General features: G+C 38.1%; 1 pseudogene; it reads right to left on the bottom strand.

Annotated features, from left to right (window-relative positions):
• The window catches only part of LOC116837364 (von Willebrand factor D and EGF domain-containing protein-like), a 276,210-nt pseudogene that overhangs the window by 53,044 nt on the left and 208,276 nt on the right, over window positions 1-14,890 (bottom strand).

The raw sequence follows: 14,890 nt of genomic DNA, 5'->3' as shown, positions 1-14,890 counted from the left end.
TTTCACACCTCAACTGCTAGAACAGGGCCTCATCCTCCCTGATTGAACTAACTTGTTATCTCTAGCTTGCTTCTTGCTTGCATATATATACCTGCCCCTGGAAATTTCCACTACATGCATCCGACGAAGTGGGTATTCACTCATGAAAGTTCATGCTCCAAAATGTCTGTTAGTCTATAAGGTACCACAGGATTCTTTGCTGATTTCACACTAGTGTTGCTTCATTTACTTCCTTGGAGTTACTCCCATTTATGCCTGCATAAGATAGAGGAGGGTAAGGCCCTATGAGTTAAACGCTGCTGAGGTAGACAAAATTATGAATGGAACAGGAAGAAAGATTTTGTACTAATTATTTATATAGTTATATTAATATAACTTTGCATCTGATCTATTTTCCTGTGCATCATACTTGTTGGAGTTTGATAGTTAACTCGTCAGAGCAACTGAACTTTTTTTTATGTAACTTTTTCCCTCTCCTCAAACAGCTCTACTGGTTTCCTTCCTGGTTCTGTTCAAGATCCAGTTTAAAGATGTAGTCTTTGATTTCAAAACTCTCCTTGGATGTGCTTCAGTCACTCTCACAGAGGCCTTCTCTTTCTCTGCTCCTTTGTTATCAGCCTTCTCTAGATGTACCTTACTACTGTTGGGACAAGAGTCTTTTCTTCTGCAGTTCCTGGAACAGCTTGTCCTGTATCAGTCTGTTTCATCATCACTTCACCACATTTCAAATCTCAGTGTATAATGTCTGTGTCCTGGCCTCTGCTATTATTATTTAGCTCTCCAATTGTATTACTTTCGCTACTATGTAAAGAACATCAGGATAGAGTTTCCACAAGAGACTATATAAAAAAACAAAATTCTATTTTGTATTCTGGAATTAGCAATATATTCTACTTCTTCTTGATATCATGAGTGTCTGAAATATTAATAAAAATGGCACTCTTATCTGATGCCTCACAGGCCTTCAAACTCTTTCTCTTGGCTTAGACAGGTTGATATATATTCTTAGCGGCTTAGATCAACCCGGATCTTGTCTTCAGTGTCCTTATCTATTTCAATACAGACTGCCTCAGAACTTTACTAGCAGGGTACAGAGGAAATTCATAATATTTCTTCAAAGGAAAAAGGGTTTAAATTTGAATATTTTACCGAAGTTCTCCTTTCACTTAATTCAAGTAGCAAATGGCCTAAAATTACAATTACATTATTTTGAGTGGTAAATACATAAAAATGAATTATTTTACATATGAAAGCCCAGAAATTATCTGAACTGTGTCTTGTTGAAGACTAATAATGATTGTCTTTTAATATCACATGAGCACATCTAAATGCCCTCAGTGAGATCTTTCCTTTATATAGTTTCCCAAAATTTCACAATCACTTTCAATTGAATAAGTTTGGACAATCATCTTTAAAAAAAGAACATTTTAGATAATCGCTTTTCTGAGTACATACTGAAACTTCTACGGAGTTTTTAGCTAGAATTAGTTGGTAACAGGTCAACCAAGTGATGCACAAGACATTTTTACTTATGGACCGTGTTAGCATATTAACTCTTAGCAGCAGCTTACCAATTTGCTGTACCGAAAGAAATACTACAGATTCCGGATCCAAACCTGATTCCACACAGCCCTAAATTCCATTTGAGAAAGATATAAATAACTGATAACATTAGTGCTGAATTTGACATTTGCCATATATCTAAATAGCCTCTTTTCCCAAATGCAAGGATTTTTCAAACAGGGACATGTGGCTATAATTCACTATTATATTAAACATACGCTTTATTGTAAAAGCTACTCCTGCCTTTAGAACCCTACTGACAGCATCCCTGACATTGACATATTATATTCTGAGATCATCCTTTTCAGAAAGCGTTTATATTTTTCTGCTTGAAAGGGAAAAATAAGATGGGCAAGGAAGAGCATTTTCCAGGTACACTCCAAATAGTAGTTATATTACGTTTAATCCTTTCTCTTCTTAGGCTCTGGGATGATGTCAAGGATTTTATTATTTTCAACACTGCAAGAATTTACATGGTGAAACAAATTTGGGCCCCTTGGAGATTTGATACCAAAATGACAAGCAAATGGAAGCCAAGTTAAATCTCTCTGGTTCTGTTTTTAGATAAATGTAAGTGGAGAGAAAAAATTGATCAGGTATAATGGGGAGTTTCTGCCTTTCCTTTGAAGCATTCTGTATTGGTCACTGCTGAAGGAAGGACCTCAAACTTAGTGAACCAATGGTTGGATTTGGTGTATCAAATCTTAGGTTTCTATGACCATACAAATAAGTACAGTAATTCAGTAACTATAACCTCTTAATCAGATGGTTACTCTTAAATAATCTAGATTCTAAGTGATTTGTCAGCAGTCACGTTATAGACCAGTAGGTTCAGAGAATGTTTCTCAGTGAGAGCTTCTGAGAGTCTCCTACACCCTCACTTTATCCTAAATAATTTTAAAAAATCCCTAACTCTCTAATAATTGAAATTCTCCTCATAATTTATATGTATAGATCTCTTTTCATCCACAAAGATCCAGTAGTGTTTTGTAAGCTGCATACAATAATCATATCACTATTAAAATATAGTAAATCTTTCTACAGAAATGTACCTATTTATTCCAGATTCTGATGAATTTATCTGCATTGAATAGTATGTCACTCCCTGAGTAGATCCACTGAAGTGAATGGAACTACTCATGTGAATAACTGATCACCAGTGCGAGTGGGCATTCACAGCCTGGCCCTTAGTAACTTTGGTTAAGCGTAGTGGGGCAAACCCCTGTCCTAATGAAAAATTCCTTGTGATAATAACAACAGACAGCAGACAGGACGTTGATTTTTAGGGTTTCATTCTAAAAATCTCACCCACAGTAAACTGCATGGAAGCCAGTGTAAACCTTGGAAGTGAAGGCTTAATTTGCCCCTGCTATTGTACTGTGGTTCCAGAGAATCTAGGTATTTCACATTAAGTCCTACTCATCTTTATAATGTTTATAACTTCTTTCTCTTTCACAAATCCTGTGCTGCTCTTACTACTTCTTTAATAGCAAAACTCCTGTTTGACTTCAATAAGGGCCCAATATGAATTCTCTATAATTTTAAGTGTCTTTAATAAAACTACAACTCTATCGTATTTAAGAAAACAGGAACTGCTCCCTTTAAAAAGCTGCATGATATTACTACTACATGATTAAAGGGGCTTGAAAATGTAAAAAGGGAAATAATCTGGTTCTCAGTTCTGTCACTGTAACAAACTACAGGGCCTCTGCCCTCTATAGATTATTTGTTTGGAGACTCGGTTGTTATTATTACCCCTTAAAAGAATCATGATGGTACTGTGATTGCTTAAGCAAAAAAATGGCACGGTCTTGGTAGGAAAGGAATGTAATCTATACTTGATGTTCTGATTGAATGTAAATATTATTCATGGCATATAACTTTGTCCTTTCCCTGGTGGTTTTATGACTTGGGTTTCATTGGTCTCCTATTGCTGAGTTACATCATTTGCAAAATATATCATCCAGACTGGAAGCACTTAAATGATAGAGTATATGGATAGGCAAAGCTGGAAATGATTTTTCTTTTAAATTATCTAAACATATTCTTCACACTGAGTCTACTTTAGGGTGTTATATCTGGGTCATAGAATATACTAGAGAAGCTTCCTTTGATACCCTTCTGGAACTAGCTAGTATTTTAGTGAGTATTACTAAGAAAGAGAAAAATGGAAACGCTATCAGATCTTTCCCTTTCCTAACAACTGAATAGGAGACAGGTTTTAGCTGCAAGTGGATATGCACTGATCCATACACTGATAGCACAGAGTTGCCACCCACCCCGGCAATTCCAGAATCATCTTGATTCATAGATTCATAGACTCTAGGACTGGAAGGGACCTCGAGAGGTCATCGAGTCCAGTCCCCTGCCCTCATAGCAGGACCAAATACTGTCTAGACCATCCCTGATAGACATTTATCTAACCTACTCTTAAATATCTCCAGAGATGGAGATTCCACAACCTCCCTAGGCAATTTATTCCAGTGTTTAACCACCCTGACAGTTAGGAACTTTTTCCTAATGTCCAACTTAAATCTCCCTTGCTGCAGTTTAAGCCCATTGCTTCTTGTTCTATCATTAGAGGCTAAGGTGAACAAGTTTTCTCCCTCCTCCTGATGACACCCTTTTATGATACTGTTGGGGTTATCCTGCATCCCACACTGAATGCTGTGTGAGTCCTTGAAAATAATTTCCATTAAATGCCATCCTAGTGTCACGTTTTTCATGCAATGTCACAATGCTTCTGTTACCATGTTGTCCCATTCCCTTATGATGTGTCAACACAATCCAAAAGATTGCGGCGCATAAATTTGTCCTATGGGTTGAATTTCGCAAAATGGCAAACCCTAAGCATAATGTGCAAAGGGTCTAAAGGATGTTGCATGGCACAGGCAGCTAGGGACTTCAGAATTCTAATCCCAGTTTTCTCATTCATTATGCTGTACGATTTTGAGCAGATCACTAAACCACAGGAACCCAATTTCCCCCAGTGTATAAGGGGAATAAAATGAAGGCTGCTGTGACTCAGACTGATTAAACCAGACTAAACAAACACCAGTAACATCTGACTAGCACTATTATTGCGACATGCAGTACCAATAATTCCACCACTACCTCCCATTAGGACATGTCAGTTGTCCTATTTGTGAAGCCAAGAATGCCACTAATATGACCTGTGATACTGTATGTTTTCATTGAATATGTCCCCCTCTTCCAAGCACAGGAGAGAGAGAGATCTTATCCAAAGCAGAAAGCAGTGATTAGCAGCAGTGAAATCTGAATGGGACTAAATGCCTTAGGCTTTCCCTTTCATCACGCTGAAAGTAAAAAACAAAAGAAGGAATACTGATACTACCACTCAGTAAAAATCCTAGATTACCAATTTGTTTGTTTATTTTGGGGTAAATAGGGGCTTCTTTTGTTTTTGGCCTAAAAACAGAAAACAGAGATTCCTTTTTTAAAAAGGCAATAAACTTTTCCAAGTCCAGGCATGACTGTATATAAATGATATAAATCAAGAATTACTCTCTTGAAATCTAGTAGGTGTAAACTACATATAAAATGAAAGGTGTAAACCCTTATAAAAATGGGCACGTGAGAGCAGATTTAGGCCTGTATTCAGCTCAGAAACTGATCTGTGACATTGAGGAATTAACTGTAATTTGAGTATATCAGTAGATTAACTCTTACTACATATCAGTGGTCAGTAAATGGCAGTTTGGTATTTATAAATCACAATGGAAAGACATGAATATGTGTCTTCTCATCAGAGACTGTTTTAAGACACAATTTTATGAACTAGCATCTTTTCGCATCAGCAAATGTACCAAGGCATTTTAGTAAAGATGGACAATTTTGCAATTTCTGTATCAAAACATACTTATCCTTTAATCCTTAAATCATGACAATTGAATATAATACAAGTTAAAACTGTCCAGCAAAAGATGAAAATGCGAATTAGCAAAAAGAGCTTTAGATTAAAATTTCTGGCACTGGGAAGAACTGGTACAAAATCTCAATACCTCCTTAAGCACTTTAGCTACTTGGAGAGGATTTTGTATGTTTTGTTGAATGAATGATAGCACTAGTTACAAGGAAGAGAAACTGTTATTCAAATGGAGATTTCATAATAATCATAATCCATAAAAAGAACAGGAGTACTTGTGGCACCCTAGAGACTAACAAATTTATTTGAGCACAAGCTTTCGTGAGCTACAGCTCACTTTTCTGGATGCATAGAATGGAACACACAGACAGGAGATATTTATACATACAGAGAACATGAAAAGGTGGAAGTATGCATACTTTTCATGTTCTCTGTTATGTATAAATATCTCCTATCTGTGGTATGCATACTTCCACCTTTTCATGTTCTCTGTATGTATAAATATCTCCTGTCTGTGTGTTCCATTCTATGCATCCGAAAAAGTGAGCTGTAGCTCACGAAAGCTTATGCTCAAATAAATTTGTTAGTCTCTAGAGTGCCACAAGTACTCCTGTTCTTTTTGCGGATACAGACTAACATGGCTGCTACTCTGAAACTTGTCATAATCCATAAAGGTACATAAATGTAATTGAAAGCTTTCGTATCTTTTAAACATCAAGTACTGTACGGTACATCTGCTTAAACCACAGAGCATTTGCGCAAGAAAGATAAGCTTCGCATTCCGGATATAAATTAAGACACAAATACAAACCAATTGTTTGAGGTCTGTTATCCTCAGCTGAGCTGCTGTAGCTATTTCCTTTTTTTTCTATATACTAAAGCAAACTGCTTTCTTTTTACCTTGAAATATACATGTTTGTAGAGCTATTCAAGGGTGATTGGGTTGAAAATAAAATCTAGATAAATGAACAATAAAAATACAAAGGAATGAAGTAATGGTTCATGTGGTCTGCAAAAACAAACATATTTGCCCTTATCCAACACACACGAGAGATACACGCAACTCAGTGAAATCTCTGGAATTATGAACAAATGATTAAGCACTCAGAGTTCTCATGGAATTCAACGGGATTTGAGAGTAGCATGATCTTTGAAAAATCAGGCCACTTTGACATGAGTTCAGGCGCACACATTTGCAATGAAAAATGCTAGAACTGTAGGTTAACATTTTAAAAGAGATTCTGACCACTAAAATGGAAAGAAACAAGCAAATGGGCTCCTCTTCTGGAGCAGGAGGCTGAGGAGAGAAGTAAAGAATCTCTCACAAATGGTTTACATAAAACGGGCCTGTTTAAAGTTTGGACGTATCCAAAGAATCATCTCACAACCCCTTCTCCCTGTCCTCTCCAAAAATACTCAGGCTGATCCTATTTACTACAGAATCCTGAAGATTTTGTTCCCCCAGGATTATTCAATTCTCTGACATAAAAATTGCTTTTAAAAGAAGCCTTTTAGTTTTAGAATTAATCTTCCTTGGAGCTGTGAATCACATGCACGAATCATAATAAACTGTACATCCTCAATTAGTTTTCATTTTAGAAGACACATAACTTCTTCAATTAGTAGTTCTATAAGTACAATGCAAGAAGAGTATCTGATCTACCCTATCAATATCTTGTATCAATATCAATACAATACCTAGACTGTAGAATGTATGTCCTATTCAATGGCATTTGAATGACCTTAAGGGCATAGACTTTGTATCCTAACATTTCATTGGCACAGCAAGGTGCAGCTCTGTAACGATAAAGGGTAGTTTATTTATATGCGCAAGTATTTATTTTTTTGCTGATCTGCATTCAGAACCTCACCAAGTTATAGAACAATCAATACCTGACTTTGTGACTCTGACAAACTTAGTAACATACTGCCATACTTACTTACTCATTGCTAGAAAGGAGGAAAGATGTTTGGTTTTGTTCTTGTTACCTATAAATTTAGAAAACTGGCTAAAATCAATATGCAGTTTAAAGTGGTTGGATGACGTCTACACTAATTGGTAAATTTGCTTCCTCCTTGACAATGTTCACTAAAATATCACACAAGGCATGCCCATTGATTTGTAACAGAAATGGTAGTGGTTTCCCAGAATGAGGCTTGAAGGGCTTGAAAATCAGGAGAGTCCAATTTGAAGACTTAACATAATTTAAAAAATCCTCAATGAAACATGAGTTCTTTAAACTCATTCTGGGCAGGAAGCAATACGAAAGGAAAAACTATCCTGACTGTTCTTAGAGATTAGAGAGGATTTTGTAAATTTCATTAAGATTAGAAAGCAAGAGCTGGTGATGGATGGTTGGTGGGTTGAACTCCTTACGAGGTTACATGCACTATTGTTTCCTCCTGTTTGAGGTTAGGGTCCATCTTTGCTTCCATCACAGCAGAGGACCTCTTCAAATGACCCACCCTCTGAGATCAATTGAGTTTCAGAACTCTCCAAGGAAGAAGAAAACTGTTCAGCTTATGGAACACACAATTGAAAGGTTGTTTGGACATGTTAATTATCTTTTGTTTTCGGCTATTGATACAGTTGTTTTACATGCCTCCTTGCTTATCACCTCCCTTACAGGTCACCTTGGCATATGCATGTCTTGTAACTGATGTAGCAGGAAGGAAGTTGCTATTGGCACAAATCATATGCTACTCTGATTGATAATAGCACTAATGTTATGCTTGTGACACTGCATTAGAAATGAAGGTGGGGTGATTCTTCTTTACCATGGCACCCAGGAAGTCCTTCACCACAACACTGTTCCTGTCACAGATAGCCTGGTGAGTATGGGTTATCTCCACTTAGACAGAGTCAACTATTTCTGACTGTGAGACTTTTCTAGCTACTCTGCCAAGTATTCAAAAGTTTTGATTGAGCATTATATGTAAAAAAGAGATACAGTATATCATAGTATTACACTACCACAGCATGCATTTTCTCATAACTTTATACCTCCCAAAAAATTTTAAAACCCCAAAGATAAAAAGTACCTGCTCTAGGAGTTTGTGTACAGATTCGTCCATTTCCAAGAAAGCCTGATGGACACCGACCACAAATGTACCCAATATCAGGAGGTTTACGATCAACACATAAGACTCCAGGGAAGCATGGCCTATTGGCACAAGCAGTTATAGGTCGTACTGCAGCTCTGCCACCTAAAAAAGTATCCAAGAACTTTTCTTTATTAAATTAAATCTTTATTAAAATGAAACAATGACTATATAAGGCCACCCAAGGGTTTACACTACTTTTATTCTTTTAAAATACAATTAACATAGAATGTTCCCTAAATCTTGTGCCAAACTTAGGAATGTCCTGAAGACACAATGTACCAGAACAGCTGTTTCTTATTAAAGCAAGATTTATTAGTCCTCTAATTATGTGTTTTAAAGTTTATTACTCAGAGTTGTTTGGCACTTATCATGAACAGAATAGAAATTGTAATTTTTAGCACAAGTGAAAGATTAACAGTCTGAGAAACTGCATTATTCAGATATCCCATATTTTAAAAATCATTGGAATCTATTTGGCAAACCTTGCCACACACGTACATTACCTTTAGAAATATATTGTAGAGTACATATGGTTCTGATCTAGAAATTGCCCAGGAAAGTCCAACGTTCTATGACACAAGACTCTTTTAATTCATTTAATTTGATATATAGTTAAATAATAGCAGAAGTTACCTGGTAATATGTGGTTATCTGACCTAGGGCAGAGATAACAAAGGATGTGTAAAGTCTGAGTAGTGATTGTATTTCTTTCTAAACAGTCTTCAGTGGGGTCTAGATCATGACACAAATATTTTCAGTGTTAATTCTGCACATTGGTTGCAAAAGAGCGAGTATGAAGTAAACTGAAATATTTATGGATTTATGTGGTTTTAACGCAATGTGTAGATTTACTTTGGATAGTGGCTACCCCTGTACAGCTGCACAAAAGAGTAAAAGGACACAAAAACCAGCTGCCCACATGAACCCATGAACAACAGCCTGTCCCAGTACTTATCTTTCTGCTTCTTGAGTGCACTATAAATCCCAAAGAGGTGTGGCCCAGACTGCAGGCTCATGCCAGCATAAAGGGAGTGAACGATTCCCCCTGTTAAGGATGGAGCAGTGTGCATTGTAGTGTATGTTTGCTGGTGGCATTATGTCTGCTGAAGGCACAAAGGTTTGGGGAGATGTATATTCCCCCTCTGATTACAGACTGTGGCAAAAAAATCCACAATAAATTCTTAATATATGCCTGGAGTCCATATTTCTTGCACAACTGAAGCTTCTGCTTAACTCCGGGGCCAGGAGAAGATGGCTGGCAGCCCGTGACTAGGGTAACTTCCTATTAGACGTCAGTCCCTTTGTCTATTTTCTTATGCCAGCAAAAGTGTAGTCCCTTACAGACAGGCATGAATAGAGATTTCAGTGCTAACCCATCTAGAGCTGGAGAAAGTTGTTTGGATGAATAGTTTATTCACTGAAAAATACAGTTTTGAGTCAACCAAAACTATTCTCAAACTTGGGTTGAATGTGATGAATGGTTTCCTCAGGATTTTTTTTTTTAAATCTAAGTATTTTGATGTTTTTAAAATAAAACATTTGAATTTTACATACAGAAACAACATTTCATTGTGAAATTTAGCTAGATTTTTTTTTAAAAGGAGAGGTAAAACACTGAGAGCTAAGTTAAATAAAAAAGGGTGAAAAATTGTTTTGGGCTGAACAAAATGTTTTGCTTGACCCGAAACAATTTTTATTTTTAGTGTGTTTTGGTTTGGCCATCAAATCAAAAGAGCTATCATGAATCTTATCCACACTAATAGTTCCCATATCTATTGTCACATTTTCTAGTAATAATGCAAAATTTCTGTGTTCTCTGTTTTTTTGCATTTGGCTCTGTTCTATTGTGGTGTGCTGGAAACAGTTATTTGTGATTATAAGGACGTAAAATTATGAATTCTTGGTACATATACTGCAAATCTGAAAATAAATGTCATATCATAGCATAATATTACATACTTACCATGTGTGTCACTACTATTAGGACTCTTAATTGCAGGAGCTTTCTTTGCCTCTAAGGGTTGCATTGGCCATTCACTTTCTATCTTGTTGAATTCACCTTTGGCATTATTATTATCAGTAATTAAATCTTCTGTAATGTCAGCAGTGGCCTCAGCTGTGATAGGAAAGCATGGAGGTCAGGGAAGCAAGGTGTTAGAGTTTAGCTGTGATTGATGATAAAAAACCAACAGTAACACCAAATCAAGCCCCCCCCCCCACCATACACACACACACACATTTGTTTATCCTGGAAGCCAACCATAAAATAAATGCATGCACAGCAAATGAGTCAGCTGCTGAAAGTCATCAGGACTTCAGTGCAAAAATTATAAGAAAATACATACTAAGCCCAAATTATCCAAACTTTGCTTAAATGAGAGACACACCCAATATGCATAGTGGTCTTCTATAGAGATGTAGCTAGCTAGGGGTCCACAAGTCCCAGTGCGTAATGTGGCTTGGCTTCTCAGATCTAGATGCCACATTGAATGCTGGGACCTATAGTTTCTCTGGCCCATTTCTCTATATGAAAATGAGGACAACTGCAAGCTATATTGTAGAAGTCTGTGGGCTGATTCAACAGCTGTGCACGATGGACATTCCATTACTCAGTGCACAGGGATGTAAAATGAAAGGACTGATCATTGGGGACATTTAAAAATATTAATTTCATGAACATGTTAGGGAAAGTAACTGATTGAGTTAATGACAGCAAAGTGCATCAGGATTCATATTAGCTAGCTTGATCGGGGAAGTGTGTGTGCGCATGTGTGCACACTCAGTCTGTAGCTGGAAATCTGGAAGAGCTATGTGAAGTTCTAGGCAGAGACTCTACAGTGAATCAGAGCAAGAGAGTAAATTTTCTTTTTGAAGAAGAATGTGACTGAGTCTTTGAGAAGAAAGTGACTGAGTCTTTAAAATTGTCACTGATGGGAAGAACTAAATGAGAATGCAAATGAACACCTATCTTTTTGTTCCAAGAACATGTCTGTTTTTTAATGTAATCTCTTCCCCCTCACGCAGTTAATCATATTAACACCAAAAACACAAAAAAGAAAAGCAGACACAGCGGCAGCATTGGAATTACTCAAATTGGCCAAGTAATAGAGTATAGCAAACATTTGTATCTGAGAAAAGTGTAAATTTCACTGACGGAAGAGTCAATAAGCCTGACAATACAGCTCATTGATTTCAGCATGCCTCTATTATGGGCCAGTTTTTCACACACACACAAATACCCAGCAGCTTTCTTTCATAATCGACAAAAGAAAGAGTAGATGTCTTGGCAAGGCTGTCTCATACTGCTTGAAATTTTTGGAAACACTTACAAATGAACTTCAATTGTTGATTTGTTTTCCCCCCAAAATATATTTATTGAAGATAAGCAGTTGTTTATGCATGTAACGGAGTTCACAGCGCAGCCCTGCCTAACCAACCTCTTGGCCCCGCTCCTCAAAGACTCAGAGACACCCCAAGCTGGTGCAACGCCCATGCTCTTTATTTATGTCCGTTTCCCACCACCAATTTCCTACTGTACACAGGCTATTTACAGTGGCTTGACCCAACGCAGGCCTGGGCAGCAACAAAGTAGCAAACTACTACCTGTCCCTGAGCCCCACATCCTCCTGGTCTCCTCCCCTCCTTTCACTCACTTCCTCTCAGCCTTATAGCTCCTATCTAATGAGCTTGGCAGGTGCAGTCAGTGATTAGCAAATCTAGGCAATTTACCCAGCCCCAATCCATTTCCCCTGATTGGGGCTGGAGTGGCAGGAGCCGATTGAGGCTTCCCCAGCAGCGCCTTGCCACAATACACAACTGAAAAATGTAGAGAGACAGAGTAGATCAGATCCTTTGCACCTGAGAGGGTCCCTTTGCACCACTGGAGCTGCACAAAGTGGACAAAGCACAAAGGAGGCTGATGAGGATTTTCCACCATGGGGGAATCCTGAGTTTCTATAAAACCTCTTCTTGTCCTGGTTGTATGCCCAGCTGGGAACTGTGGCTTTCCAGTGCTTGGGGCGGGGGATAATGGTGGAGCCCAGTGTACTCCACTGGTCCTCAGAGGATTTAGTTGTCTCTAGGAGAATGTTCTAGCTGGTGCAAGGCTGCTTTAATGGGGGTTGGTGTCGCTCCTGGCTGCTCCCAGGAATACAGGAAAGCATAAAGGTGACATAGAGCTGCCTTTGCCTTCCTCTGTACCCTTCTAGTTGTGCCAAGTATGAATTCAGCACAGCTGAAGAGCGCATCCAGTAATGCAAACACTCAGCAGACATACAGGTGAAACTTACTTATGTGCAAAGGGCTCACACCAGTGCCTTCTCACCACAAACTCCACACTACCCCTTATTATGGGAACAGAGCAAACTTTTATAGATGACTCCACAACCTATGTGAACCATGGAGGGGGCTCTGCTTTCATCCCAGCATGGTTTTAGTGGAGGAAACCGTTGTGGAATGGGCTATAGGAGGGGGGAGGGATCCACACTTACTCAGATCCAGGGACCAAATACCATGGCAATAGGTAGGCAGATTACACAGACAGTACTTGGAAAATAATCATGGATATGCTGTAGGGCTGTGCATTAAAACAAAGATTTAAAACACCAGAAAAACCCAACACCTGCTGCTAACAGAGCCCAATATGAGAATAGTCAAATTGTTAATATAATAGTAGCCCAATCTGTGTATTTAAAGGCCTGACCTTACTCTCATTAAAGTGAGTGGCAAGATTCCCATTAACTTCAGTGGAAACAGAATTGGGCCCTAATTTTTTGTCTGTCTCTATAAGTAAATCATGCAAAACACATCTGCAAGATTTACCATCCCCCTCCATTTCACTGGGGCAAGTTCCACATATATAAGATCCAAAGGTGTTTATGCAAGACACTCCAGGAAAGCAAAGATTCTCTTCACATTCGTTCACATCTTCCTGACAAGTAAGCCCTGTGGCAAAAACAAAGGAGAGGTTAATAAGAAGGAAAGATCTGTGTTTATTCCTCAGCTGAAATGTTCGTGTAGACTGAGGCTTACCTTTGACTGTAAACTCATTACAGGCACATCACTCATTTTACAGCCAAATTCCCCGGTCTCACTTAAATCTGCTGTTATCTCACTGTTTATTATTACTGTCAGTTTTTGGCATCAGAATTGTTGAACTTCAGATTACTTGTGGAAAACTTTAGACATCTTAAGGAAATGAAGCTTCATTTGAAGCTTTTGTCTCTGCTTTTTTTTTTTTTAATGTCATTTATTTGAGATCTTTGCCATGTATTTAAAAATCCATTGTTACCATTCGGACTCTAACATGTTGAGAGCTATGTTCTGATGTATCGTGCTGTTGTTTTCTATTTGAGCTACATTATGACAGCTTGTTGCTTGTCAACCTGATGGGGTTTGCTTGGAACAAATCTTACAAAATAACCAGATGGTTTTTGGAAATGTTCATGCTCTATTCTTAAAATGTAATTTAAAGGGACACCCTCAAAGCAAATTTGGGATAGAGTTTAGGTGTTCTAAAAAAATAAACTACTGTAAAACTCAGACCAATAGAATGTGTGTCTTGCATTCCCTGCAGACTGTGCATCCCCAGACTTACAGCACCAGACTAGTTCAGGGGAACCTAAAAAGGAAACTGATCATATTAGTTAAACTGACTATCTAATAAACAAAGTGAACCTGAGTAATCTGGGTTGAGAAAATTGCAAAAGGCGAACAACATAAATGAAAAGTTAAATCAGACTTTAAAAATTCATTTTACTTTAATAATGGCTTAAAGATTATATTATATTAATATCACTGGTAATGGCATTGGGCTTAAAATAGCACCCGACCATCTCAGGGGCATATTGACAAGGTAGCTAAGGTTCAGGTGGAGTATCTAGAAAGTCTGTAGCATTCCACGGCTCCAGGTGGTGGGGAAGCAGAAGTGGTATTACTGAAAGGAGTTTGGGACAGGGACTGTGCATTAGTGTGTGTGTAGGGTCCCTAGAACAGTTGGGCCTCAATCCTGATTGGTGCCTCTGGGCAGGGCTACAATACAACTAATAGCCACGGCTCTGGACAGATTATGCTGGCCTCAGATGGCTCCCTCTATAGAGGTGGAGGCTGAAAGTCCTGCTATTTCTGTGCAAACCCTGCTCCCCCATCTCTGGAGGGAGAAAAAACAACAAAACTTTGAGAAGGGAAATATCAGTCTCCTTGTATTTACAGAGGACTGACCCACTGAGGGATGCAGGACCAAACTCTGAGCGTGATCCTATTAAATATACTGAAAAATAAGTAACCGACCATTTTGAGTTATAGGGCTATAATATCACTGAGGATTCTGGGAGTAGT

This window comes from Chelonoidis abingdonii, chromosome 10, assembly GCF_003597395.2.
Source record: "Chelonoidis abingdonii isolate Lonesome George chromosome 10, CheloAbing_2.0, whole genome shotgun sequence".
Taxonomy (NCBI): Eukaryota; Metazoa; Chordata; order Testudines; family Testudinidae; genus Chelonoidis; species Chelonoidis abingdonii.
Note: the sequence above shows the minus strand (reverse complement) of the source record. Positions and strands in the feature narration are given on the sequence as shown.